The sequence below is a fragment of the Protopterus annectens genome, chromosome 14.part0, assembly GCF_019279795.1.
Source record: "Protopterus annectens isolate FY-2018-M chromosome 14.part0, PAN1.0, whole genome shotgun sequence".
NCBI lineage: Eukaryota > Metazoa > Chordata > Ceratodontiformes > Protopteridae > Protopterus > Protopterus annectens.
The window spans coordinates 334939140-334953844 of record NC_056748.1 but is presented as its reverse complement, the minus strand read 5'-3'; positions in this window follow the sequence as shown (position 1 = coordinate 334953844).

Genomic DNA, 14705 nt, shown 5'->3' with positions numbered 1-14705 from the left:
AACTATCACATCTATGCTTAAAGAAGATCACTGATTATTGTTAAAACATTTTGTCTGCAGTCTAATCTCCTGGTTACAAACTGCTTTATGTTTTTTGAACATTTTTTCTTTTTCATTTTGGAATAAAATTAAGGGGATTCTGAAATTCTATGCAGTGTTACTATAAAAAATACAAAATGAGCAAAACATACTATGTCCCAGTTTTTGAGTGGTTGCTTAAAATATTTTCTAGGACTTGACAACATCAGAAATTCTAAGAGACTGCTATATCACATCAGTTTACATACTCCTAAAACAAGTTCTGTTAATCCAAAATTAAAAAATGAAATAAAAGTAGCTAATATATCTCTTCATCTGTACTAAGTAGTTCAGGAAACAGCACACAGCAGTAACACTGAATGAAGCATTTGTACAAGAATGTATTCTGTTTACCTTATTATTCTCATTCTGAGTTTGCTGCTACTAAGAGGGGGGTAATAACGTTAAACATAGCAACGTTGCTTTCCTTTTTGCTGAGATTCTATAATCTTGAAAGAAATAATAATACATATCACTCCAATATACAGAGAGCTAATACACCCAAGCAAATTGTGTCCAAGCTTGAAAAACTGCAAATCAATGTCAAGTGAATAAACAAAACTATAATTACAGAGACATATGACAGCATTCTGCTCCATATATATCTGTGTGTTGGAGAGCTGTGAGTTCTTCAATTCATTGCAATGTATTCTACTGATCTCTTTTTCATCAAAAAATGCATTAATGTTGCATTCTGTTGGAAGAGCACGGTACAAGAGAAAAGGAATAGAGAGTGCATTCTTTATATTTACACTCTGATTCAACAGCAGTAATATTGTTATTCATAAAGTGGGTGACATTTTAACACATCCTGCCCTTTTCTTCACTGTTATCTAGTCTCAGAATTAGCATATTTATAATCATATGGTATTTCCCCCATAAAAACACGTGTTTCATATACGTTTCTGCACTTTCAAATTTAAATCCAAAGTTGATGGTTTCTGTCCCACATAGTGAATATCTTGAATCTCAATATTAGTTTTTACTGGTAATTCAAAATAATCTCTGCAGAGACACACACACACACACACACACACACACACACACACACACACACACACACACACACACACACACACACAGCAATTCAAGACACACATAACACTAAATTGCCAGTTTTAACAATTTAAATTATGTTCAGTAGAAACTGTGTGTGTTCTTGGGTGGTAAATATCAATGAAATTCACATACATGCTATACAATCTGCATGAATTGTACTTTGGGAAATGTACAGAAAAAGGACATATGTGCTTCAGAGAAAACAGCTGGACAGGGCTTAAGCTGCGATATATTACAGCTCAGCAATTCTGACTGCTATTCATAGAAATATGTAGATGGGCATGTTGCATGAGTTTGAATGTGTTTTTGATTTATGATATTTTGTTTCTTTAAAAAGTGCTGGTAAAGTTGATTGCTTAAGTTCCTTTTTGGAACTTGTATAAGCTGTGTTTAATTGTGAACTCTATATTATAGAAGGGTCTATATTAGATACTTGAACTTTCAAAAGTTCGAATGTCATACAGTCGACACCATATGATCAAACTGTTAAAAGTTTGAATATCTAATAAAAAAATAAACTAAACAAATAACCTACCTGAATCTTTTAAGAGGTGGGGCAAGCCCCCATGCACCCTCCGCTCTTTAAATATACTGACTCCGAGATTGCACTACAGTGCAGAAAAGGGAAATCTTCCCATACCGTGATGTACGGAGATCTCCTTTAAGATGTTCGAACTTTCAAAAATTTGATCATATGGTGTCGACCATACAACATTCGAACTTTTGAAAGTTAGGGCATCTAATATAGACCCATTATAGAAGGCTTTTTAGCTGAGACTTTAGTGCATTAATAAAAAGTTTATTGCTGATTCTACTTGTTTATTATTTTTGTAATTTAATAGTTTATAGTTTAAAGTTATGCCATTTCAAGTTATGTAGTTTAGCTGTTCATGTTTTGTAACACCACTAGACGAAATACCAAGGTCATCATGTAGCAGGTCTACCTCAGATCACTGAAATCCAATTCCACTGAGACCAAATCACCTAATTTTCAAAATACTGAAAATTCATTTGACTGAATCTCATTTCATTGAATTTTAAGCTATAGACTTGATCTGGGTTTCTACTCACCTTTAACTTGTTTGTGATAGAAAGAGTTTCTGTAACTTACAGTGCTGAGTGCCAGAATACTGATAGTAATGTAGAACGTAGTGTTGTAGTGTTTTTAAATGTGGGTATGTATCTTTACATTTGTATAGGAAGTATCTAAAGTAATATGGCAGATGTTTTGTATGTTCCCAGCAGTAGTGGCAGTGTGTAGAGTACTACAAGGCAAGTAAAAGGTATATGCCCTTTTCACCACAGTAGTATAATCCTGGAGTTAGTATATATTGTTAGTGGGAGTGTGGGGGGCATAAGTAATTAATTTTTATGTTGTGGAAAGAGGTAGTCAGTGTTGTGAGTGAGTTGGTCTGTGGTTTCCCAGTAAGTCTTTTGAAATGTAGCATTGTAAGTTGTCGGTGAAATGAGATTCAGTGAAATGAATTGTCAGTATTATGAAATTTAGGAGATTCGGTCTCAGTGAAATAAAAGTCAGTGAAATGGGATTTCAGTGATGTGAAGTAGACTACATGTAACATACCACTACATAGTACCACTGTTCATTTTACAAAGTGTAGCAATACGGTTCCCATATAGAAATCAGAAGATGCACGCTTCTTTGTCAACATCAAGGTACCTAAACAAAAAACAAACCCCAATGATCTTACAGCATCAAGACATCTCGCAAACATCTCAACAGATATTGCACAGCTGATGGACAAACATCAAATATGTATATACATATAGCCACAGATACAGATAAAAAATGTATAACCTATTGCAGGAAAAGAACTACATGAGCAAATGTAGAATGAACTTTCACAAGAAAACCCTACAGGGCCTTGAAATGCAGTGAAGTTACTTATGCAAAGCAATTCTATAAAGATACAAATTTTAATTTCTATCATTTCTATGCAGGAATGGGTAATGGAGTGAATACACATTGATATTTCATGAATTCTGTGGCCCTTTCATGTACACAAGGAGACACACACAGTGGTGTACATCTTTGCCTGTACAATCTGAACACAAGACAGAGGCACACATGTATTTATACACACAGAGACGCACACACAAGCTTGTGCATGTACACATGCACACTAACATTTATATGAATCAGAGGGGTCCCTATTATTTTAGCAAACAAAATAAATTGCGAACGCTGTTTAGTCGAACATCATTATGCAAAATGACAAAAGACTGAATGCACGGAACAGCGATTTGTTTCCTAGGGGAAAAAAATCACTGGGCCGTTTTAGGGACTTGCCATTTCCTCCACTGTGGTGTGATCTCAGACTTGGTATATTTAAGTAGGAGGGGTGTGGGGGGTGAAGACCCCCACTTTATTTTGTGTTTTGATATTTTTTTTTTTTTTTTTTTTTTTTTTACAGATCAGCGATTTTTTTCAATGGGGAAAAAATTGCTGATCCGTTATCTGTGTGTTCGACATTACAAACTGTAGGGTTTTCGGGGATTGTGGATTGATTATATAGTGTTCACAATTCATTGCATTCACTTATATAATATAGACCCAACCAGAGAGAGAGAACATTTGTATTTGGTGCATGGAGCCAAAACTCAGGTCAGTATACAATATATGAGTACACAGGTTACCCTACACTACATTTCTTTGTTTTTCACTTTGTGAACTGGACTCCAGTCAGTGGTGGGTGTACAGCATAGTGGATGCTGTACCCCTTCTGAACCAGACCAAGCTTACCTCTTACATAATACATTTTTATAGACCACTGCTTCATCTTTAGGAATTTTCCAAGTACCTGCAGCACCCTTGATATTTAATGTGCACAGCGCACCATGGTATACAACCATGTAGCCATTGTTCATCCCTCAGAGTCCAGATTCGAATGCAAACTTTTTCTATAAAATTGTCTGTTGATATCTGCAGAATTTATTCAAAACTTTGAAGTAAAATGTTAGCGATCGTCTTTTGCTGTTGACTTTACTATTTTATTATAAGTTTGACAGCATGGATGATACTTTATATGTTTTATTTAACTCTATATAGTCAGTATTCGGTGTTCTCTAACATTTTTTTCTAAACATAAAAAATGACTCACTTGAAAGCATTGGAAGCACTGATGTCTAAGTAAGAGGAAAGTAAATGCTCAATAACTACTGATCCCTGTATTAATGGAATAACAAAAAGTTTGTCCTTTTATCAATCTTAAAACATAAAGGCATAGAATAAATGTGTGGCTTCAGTAGGATAACACTTGAACTGAATAACATACTACACCAGTTATTAAAAGAATTTTTGATATAGGAGTAACAAATAAAACAAATACATGTTAGATCAGGTTTTGCTAAAGTGCAGAACTGTTATTGTTAGATTTATTATGATGAAGTGAGGTTAATGGTGAGCAGGCACTGAAGAAGACTAAGGTTCAATATTGTTTCAGGTGAAAATGCAGTCTGGAAATGTGTTTAAGACTGGGAGAGGTGTGATAGCCCTCACAGTCCAGCGATGAACCAGTAATGAGAAAAAAGGGGGGGGGGGCACAGTTTAGACTAAGGGCAGAAAAATGGAAATAGGTAAAAAGCAGCAATTGTTGCCAGCTTCTAGAATCAACCAGTTTGCCTATAGTAAGAAGACACAACCATCTACTGTTCATGTAGAATGTGATTTTTTTGTGATTTATTTTTATATACTATATCAAGCTGGTTACTGCTTGAAATGACTATTTGGAGTTACTTGCAGTTACTTGATTTATTTCTGGCATTACAGTAAGAGGCATTGATGTAAATGTGCAGATGCAGACATATTCAATTAAATTCAGGTGTTTTCAGTGACTTGGGGCTGTGTACTTTAATAAGTAATGTGATTTGCTTGACATCTGGTGCTTACTACAGGGGGAAAGTGCTATTGTATGGCAGTTACAGGTTAGGTGAGTTCAGAGTACATTAGCTAAAAATTAATTATACTTAATCTGGTTATGATGTTAAGATTAGTTGAAGTTCATTGACTTGTATATCCCTGAACAACTTTTTTTCATATTTGTTTTATAGTGTGTGAGAAACAGTAACAGTAAAATAGTGGAGAAAACTATTTAACATTATGATCCAGTGGAAGTAACAGTAGTAGAAAATGGAAAATGTTCCTGCTGATTGAGTCAACCATTTAAAAGTAACATTGACTGCTTCTTCTGTAGAAAATCATTCACTGCATGAGCTATTAAATATTATGATTTCCACCTCTGCTTTGTGCAGTGCATCAATAAAGAAGATAAAATAACTGCAAATTTAAAGATCGGAATACATTTATAAGGTGCAAGAATTTTCTTTATTATAAATCTCTCCCAAAATACTTCATTTATACATCTTGCCGGCTACGTTTTTAAAAAGCACACCCTCACAGACCATGCTTTCCTTGTGGTAGCTTGTCTTTATGGCATGTCAGTTATCTAACACTTTGATGAGGGCTTTTAACTCCCTTCCACTGTGGAAGGTGAGCCTTTAACTCCCTCCCACTGTGGGAGGTGAACAAGAACTTTCCAAGACATTCCTCTTGCAAAGACCTTACTCATCTTGTCATTGTGTCTTTACACACATTTCCAGTCTTCCTTCAAATAAAATACATCAGTTTTAGACATTTTATTTCTTAAAGTGAAAATTGGCTTTTTAATTTTATATGTTGCTTTCAGTGTATGGATTTTGATATTATGTTGAGGTTAATATTTTACTTTTAGTGCACAATTTCTTAACTTTTTCTTTCAAGATATGAGTGACAAGGTGTGATTATAAAGGACACATTCTTATCTCTGAAGTATAATCTATGTTTCACTTATTTGCTAAAACACAATACTTCTGACTATACAAAAGTGTAGCCAACTAATAACGTTCAACCTATTTTTACAAGAAGACTTATATAACTATGTATTATGTATGACAAAAAATGCATCCTTCTCCCTTACTCAGGTGGAAATATTTTGTGATACAAAAAATATAGTTTTGCATTAACAGAGGAGTTTAATATGCATCATGTTCTGCCAAACAGTACATATATATGCTATTAATAAGCAACTGAATGCTTCAGGTGGAAACTGAACCAAAGCCCTTTAGAATGTCATTGCAGTTAAGTTATCAGCTGTGTCAGAGGTTGCTGACATCTAAACATCTCAGCGTAGAATTGTGTTTGTCAGTGTACAATGCAGCATATTAAGAGGACAGTAATAATTACATTTACACAACACAGACAGGTAGTTGTTAGTGAGTATTACAAAATACTTGCAACCTAAGACACACATGCACAGACACAAACAAATAAAACTAAGCACCTCCCAAAGTAACATTAATCAAATACACTTTTTCATTGCAAAAAACAAGAAACATAAGTATCTCAGAAGGTATTATATAAATCAAGTACATTTTAATTTATCATATTAGACTGTATAGATAGATAACAAGTGACTATGTAACACAAGCATTATACAACGACCCCCCCATTAATATTCCAAAATGTGCACGCTGATTGGTCAGCGTGCACATTGTAAATCAGAGTTATAGTAATGGAAAAAGGTCCGGTCGCCCGGACTTTTTCCATTAGGATAACTTTTTTTTTTTTTTTACAGCAATGGAGAATGCAAGATCTCCATTGCTTTTTACAACCTGTCTGGACAGCTTTAAAAAAAGCAATGGAGCATCTCTGTTGCTTTTTTTAAAGCTGTCTCGCTATGTTAAACCCATTTAACATAGCAAAACACTTTAAAAAGCAACACAGATTCTCTGTTGCTTTTTTTAAAGCTGTCTTGCTATGTTAAACCCATTTAACATAGCGAGACATTTTAAAAAGCAAAGGAGATATTGCTTTCTCCATTGCTTTTGCCCACAGCTCCGATGTACTGCGTAAGTATATGCATGCACAGTACATCAGAACTGCCTCAGAATACCATCCAGCTGCGGAAGGGCAGAAAGGCGGCATTATACAATGCCATTATTTAAGAAAAGTAATTATTTTTTTTCTTAAATAATGTCATTGTATAATAGCAATAACCCACTTCTGGGTTTGGGTAATGCTGGATTTACCCACGGTTGTCTTTGTTTGGCCACTCGGGCTTCGCCCTCGTGACCAAACCACACCAACTGTGGGTAAATCCAGCATTACCCGCACCCAGGCATGGGTTATTGCTATAAGAATACATATCTGGGTGTGGATAATGCAGGACTTACCCATGGTTCCTGTGGTTTAATCATAAAGGATAAACCCAGCTGATCAAAGGCAGGCATTCATTGATTTTGTACCATCTACAACCTGGCATGAGTTATTACTGGTATTATTTAAAAAAGACTGTTTTACCTTTTTAAATTATGTCATTGTGTAAGGTGACGTTAATACTCTTCCACTTCTTGTGTCAAATAAGAAATGTATGGTATACTACACATAGGTAGGACTACATTATTGCAGCTGATGTCATTATATCATTTCTTTTTTCAGTTGAGTTTGGACAGTGTATGCATTCATCTGATGTAGGGATGGTTGTGGAATCCAGAGATATCCCAGGTGACATTGAATAACTTTTTTTTTCAAATATTTCCAGATAGCATTTCCCGGGGGGGGGGGGGGGGTTGTATAAGATGGTGGCTATAGTTTTTTTTATTTGACAAAGTTTCATCGACAGGGGTTTTCTTTTATAATTTATTTATTGACATTTGATTACTGGAATATACCGACTCGTTAGGAGCCTATTTTCAGTGCAGGCCTGGGGGAAAAAAGCTCCGAAGTATTCCAAAACATTTTAAGAATAATATTTTTTTGTTTTTTGAAAATAATCCAAAACACAAATACAGTTTAAATATTTTTACCAAATTAGACATATGAAAACACTGATTAAGAATAGATGCAAGTTATATAACAATGATTTAACAGTTAGAGAAATTTTAGCCAATATATAAACAGGAATTTTGTGATGGTACTTTTCATGGATAATAATGGATTTACAATGTTCACATGGATTGTGATGTAAATGAGTAATACTAGATTTACAGTTCATATGGATTGCGATGTTCAATCAATGTGCGTGCTTTTTACTACTAATTGATATTTTGTATAATTATTAATATAAATTATTAATACAAGTAAATATATACACATCTTAAACTATATTACAGGAAGAGCAAATCATCTCTGATGCCACTAAATTATATCCTAAAAACAAATCCAGAGTTCCAAACACATCTTCTCTCTTATCCTTATTATCAAATGGTTTTAATTCCTACAAATAAAACTTAACTGTAGAGAAAGCAGTATTTCAGTGTATTACTTCTTTGGCTGCTAACCTTTTGCTGCATACACTAGCATGTTATGAAATTAGCTAAATGTTGCAATTCTGATAAATATTTTACTGACATACAGGCTTATTTACTCATAAGGATGTCTATTCAGCTTTCCATGACATTTACACAATCACTCATATATATATCACAAGGTCTATGCATGAGAAAAGTGGGAAACGTAATTTCTGGCAAGAGACATTAATACATTTTTTTCAGGTTTTGTTCTTCTGAAAAAAATCTATGACCCCCATTTTAAGAAAACATCAAGCTGGTAAATGTAAAGCAAATAACACAGTAATGCTTTATCATAATTTAAGAGAAATAATTATATAATGCTTTATCATAATTTAAGAGAAATAATTATATAATGCTATATCATAATTTAAGAGAAATAATTATATAATGCTTTATCATAATTTAAGAGAAATTATATAATGCTTTATCATAATTTAATAGAAATAAGAGAAATAATTATATAAGCAAATAAGAGGCACAGACAGACAGACAGAAAGACAGAGATAGATAGAGGGGAAATTGTATAAAATAATCAGACAAACATTCATTAAAACACAAGCAACTGCAACAAATAATTGAAATACCGATAATCTGAACTGCATCTCACATGTTCCTGGAAATATGAAGGCACAAACCAACACCTAAACAGCAGTTTTTCAAGGTGACATGAACCCCTGCACTATCATACCCCTGCAAATTACATGTACTAACTCCGAGCTCGCCGAGATCTTGCACTACTAACTTAAACCAGTTATTATGTTAATATACCAGGCAGATATATATATATATATATATATATATATATATATATATATATATACACACACACACATATATATATATATATATATATATATATATATATATATATATATATATGGGGCTCAGTCCTAGGGCCACTCCTGTTCGGTATATACTTCTCAGAGGTACAGGCAAGCATAGGAGGACTATAGCTGACCAAGTTTGCAGACGACTGATAACTAGGGGCTATAACTGATTCTCTGACTGATACAGACACCCTCCAGAAGGGTCTCACTGAGACGGATACCTGGTGTCATAATCATGGCCTCAAGCTAAATGCCAAACAGTGCATAGTCATCCCCTTTGAAAAAAATAAAGTACCCGCGAACTACCACATAGGTGGTAATCCCCTAAATACAGAAAATGTAATAAGGGATCTGGGGATCCAAGTAGATAGTAATCTCTCCTTTGATAATCATATTGCCAAGGTGGTTAGAAAATCCTTCTAGGTGGCCCACCTAATCACAAAAGGGTTCGCATCTAGAACAAAAGAGGTTATTGTGCCTCTCTACTCATCACTCATTAGACCCATCATAGAATACAATGCCCCATTTGGGATGTACTTTACAAGACACCTGCAACAGCTGGAAAGACCACAAAAGTATCTCAGCAAGAGGATTACTGGCCTCAAACAGATGCCCTATGCAGCCCGACTCAAGAAACTCCAGCTGTAATCAGTTGCATACCACTTACTCAGAGGTGACATACAAGGCCATGTCCAACCCAGAATTGATGGACATGCTCCACCTAAAAAAAACAAATCCCAGAGAGCCACATGCTCTAGAGATATAAACCTCACCACAATGATATATAGGACATGCTGGAGGGATAGATTCCTGTCCCAGAGACTCCCCATACTTTGGAACAGGATTCCAATATACATCAGGCAGAGCTCCTCACTAACACTCTATAAGAGAAACCTTGATGGGTGGATGGGAAACAGAAAATTTACCCCGGGGATCACTACAGTGGCTGTGCTGAACAATGGCACAGGGAACTAATGACTCTGCTGGGCAGAGGCACAGGGAACTAATCTAAGGGGGTGGCAAAAACCAACACATTCTGGCTAGGCTTATAAATGCCCTTAGGCAGATAGCCTTGTACACATATATATATATATATATATATATATATATATATATATATATATATATATATATATATAGTTTCACTTCATATACCTGAAATGCTGAAATCTCGAATTTCAGCATTTCAAGTCCATGAAGCCAAAACTTTAGAATTTCAAAAGTGCATAAGTGCAAATGTGAATATGTCTAATCCGTGCTTATGCAGTGATGGTATGTTATGGGAAGTGTTTGTTTGGGATGTTTGTGTTCAGACTTTCAGGTGATTGAGTGTGAGCATTTTTGTAACTTATGTGTATGTGTGATGTGTGTGTGTGCGTCTGTGCATCTGTGTGAGAGACTGTAGAATGTGTATGTGTGTGTGTGTGTGTGTGTGTGTGTGTGTGTGTGTGTGTGTGTGTTTTTTCTCTGTATGATCTTGGAGTTAGTATATATAAGTAGGGGGTGTGGGGGTGTTTTGTTTAGTGTAGCTATGTGTATGTGTGGTGTTTTGTTGTGTTTATGTTTTTGTGGTATAGGTGTTGTGGTTTGTGTGTGGTGTAGTGTATGCTGTGTGTTCGGGTTTGTGAGGTTTCGGTGTTGTGATGGTTTCGGCTTCATGGACTTGAAATGCTGAAATTCGAGATTTCAGCATTTCGGGTATATGAAGTGAAACTATATATATATATATATATATATATATATATATATATATATATATATACACACACACACACATGCGCACACACACACACATATATATATATATATATATATATATATATATATATATATATACACACACACACATACACACACACATATACATACATACACATGGTGGAGCTCTCGAATTATGTGGCCCAGGCAGGTGCATCAATACAAACAGAAAATGGTTGACTTCAACAACTGGCTAAGTTTCTGGTGTCATTCTAAGGGGATCCAGTATCTGTCTGCTTGGGATGACATGATTGACAGACCTCAATGCTTTGCCAGAGATGGCCTGCATCTGTCACTCCTGGGTTTCCGGGTACTGGCTAAGGCTCTTTCCACCCCTATAGTGCCTTTTTTGGCCGGTGTTCCAACGACCAAATTACTACTGTAATAGCTATAAATAAATGCAATCTAAGGGGCATGCTGCTCAGTGCTAGAGGTCTAAATCTCAAGATGCACTCGCTTGAAGCACTCCTCAAAATGGAGAACATCGACAATTGTGCTGTACCGGAAACCTGGTTTAAAGCAGCAGAAAGCAATCCTGTGCTACCAGGCTATAACTCATTCCACACCTTTCAGCCCTAGAACATGGACCAAAGCTCCAAAGGTGGGGTGTCTCCATATTCATAAAGGACATGCACACCTCCAGACTAGTATCCCAGCATAATACATCTGAGATACTCCAGGTACAACTAACATTGGGTAAGACAGCAATTCAGGTTGTAGCCTGCTATAGGCCTCCAACCATGTCCCAAGACTCTCACTCCACATTTCTAAGCATCCTGGAAACTATTAAGATCCAACCCAACACTATCATACTAGGTGAATTCAATTACCCTTCCATCAGCTGGAAAAACTACTCATGCACCAATGCACTGGCTCAATGGTTCCTGGAATTTATCAGTTCCAATGCTCTGGACAAGCTCATTCTTACCCCCACCAGAGGAAGTAACATCCTTGACCTGGATATTACTAACACGGGCAACTGTTGCTCTATATCGATAGTCAATTCCTCCCTGGTTAAATCTTACCACAAACTAATCACCATGGAAATCCACATCTCACCCACACACCCCCGCAAAGGTATCCACCATGAAAAACGTCTCTAAAGCTGACTTTGAACTTCTAAAAACAGAGGTGGCCAACTTCACAGGACCCATTCCAATGGAAAAACAGATGCATGACTGCTAAATCATACACCAATGCACTGTACAAACACATACATAAATGCATAGAACTAGCCATACCGAACAGAACCAAGATGCTCTCCTCCAAAACAAGGAAGCCAGTCTGCTGGTCCCCTGCCATTAATAAACTGTACAACAGAAGGAAGAAACTGCTGCAAAAGATGATGTCCCAAGACTGGAAAAATTCCCTTCTTAGCCTCAACAAAAAGTTGAGATCCCTCATCAAAACTTCCAAAGCCAGCTATGAAGGCAGAATTGCGGCAGACACTAAAAACAACCACAAAGCCTTCTATAGCTATATGAAGAATCTACATGGCAATACCCAGATTTGCTCTGAGTTACTGCACAATGGTACCTCCTATACTGAGCCAACAGATATTGCCAACATACTGGCAGACAGATTCAGTGCCAACTTTACCCCTCCCCCCCCCCCAAAAGGACCAATCTCAATACCGGAAGAATACCAAGCACCCATCATTACTGCAGCACAGGTTAAAGCTGCATTGTCTAAGGCCAATAATATAGCTTCCATGGGACACAACAATATCTCTGGCTGTGTTCTACATGAATTACAAAGTGAATTGGCACCACATCTGTGTGCTTTGTTCACTCACAGCTTCACCTCAGACTTTGTCCCTACCGAACGGCGTACTGCTACAGTCATCCCTCTCCCAAAAAGGAGGAGCAACTACAGACCCTGGAAATTATCATCCCATTAGCCTGATCAGTCTGATATGTAAGGCTATGGAGCGCATCATTATGGACCTAATTAACAAGGATATAGGGAATTTCCAAACTCTAGATGCCACGCAATTTGGATTTGTGAAAGGTAGATCATGCCTATTCAACCTACTTGACTTCTTTTGAGTCAGTCACCAGAGCATTGGATGAAGGTAAGAGAGTTCATATAGCCTACCTCGATCTGGCCAAGGCCTTTGATACCATTCCTCACAAAGGAATTATTGAAAAACTCAGTAAACTAGGCTTCAATCCCTATATCGCTAGGTGGGTTGCAAATTGGCTCACTGATAGAACCCACAGTGTGACAGTAGCAGACTCCAAGTTAGACTGCCGACCAGTCACGAGTGGAGTCCCACAAGGATCTGTCCTGGGTCCTCTCCTGTTTGGCATCTACTTCTCAGAAGTCGAGCCAAGATGGAGGGACTCAGGCTGACCAAATTCACAGATGACTGCAACCTGGGAGCCATTAATTCCCCAAGTGATGCAGACATCCTACAGAAAGGCCTCACAGAGCAATGACTGATGTCAAAACCATGGTCTTAAGCATAATGCCAAAAAATGTGTTGTCATCCCCTTTGGGAAAAACTCAGTTCCCTCTAATTACTACATCGATGGTTGCCCACTCAACACTGAAGGTATTATAAGAGATCTGGGTTGACAGCAACCTCTCCTTTGATCACCACATTGCCAATGTGGTAAGAAAGTCCTTCTATGTGGCACATTTCATTACCAAGGGTTTTGCATCCAGGAAGAAAGAGGTTATTGTCTCTCTCTACTCTTCCCTCATTAGGCCAATCATAGAGTACAATGCCCCATTTGGCATGTACCTCACTAGACATCTGCAACTGCTGGAGAGGCCACAAAAGGACCTCACAAAGAGGATCCTAGGCATTAAACACATGTCCTACATAGACAGACTCAAAACACTACAGCTATTCTCTGTCTTATATCGTGTACTAAGAGGCGATCTCTGCATGACTTACAAAGCCATGTCTTACCCAGCTCTGTTAGAAATGCTACATCTAAAAAATCCCAATACCTTCACACCACCAGATCCTCATCCTCATTACCACAACCAACAGAGCATACTGGAGGGACAGGTTCATAACCAAGAGACTACCCATGATCTGGAATAGACTTCCCATACATGTCAAGCAAAGCACCTCACTAGCCCTCTTCAAGTGAAATCTTGATGAGTGGATGGGAAATAGAAAGTTCACCCCAGGAATCACACCAGTGGCTCTACTTGATAGAGGCACTGGAACTAACGATGGGTGGCACAATGCCAGGACACTTCTATGGGCTAGGTTCAGTAGACCAAATGTTCACTTACCAGACTATCAGTTAGCCGAGACGAAAAGTCCAACATCCTGGAACACCGACTTCCCATTCTAGGTAAGTACCTTTTGGCCACCCTTTTGAACTCTGCCCCTTACCCCCATGGTAGTGCAGTTTCAGAGTTGGTATATTTAGTTGGGGGGTGTGGGAAGGCAGCCCTCCAGATAGAGGGGTGTTCGGCAGTTGTCAGCGTTTTCGTCTCGGCTAACTGAAAGTCGGGAATGTGAACATAACATTCGGTCTACTGAAGTAGATTATATATATATATATATATATATATATATATATATATATATATATATATATACACACACACACACACACACACACACACACATATACACACACACACACGCTCTAGGGACCTAAACCTTGT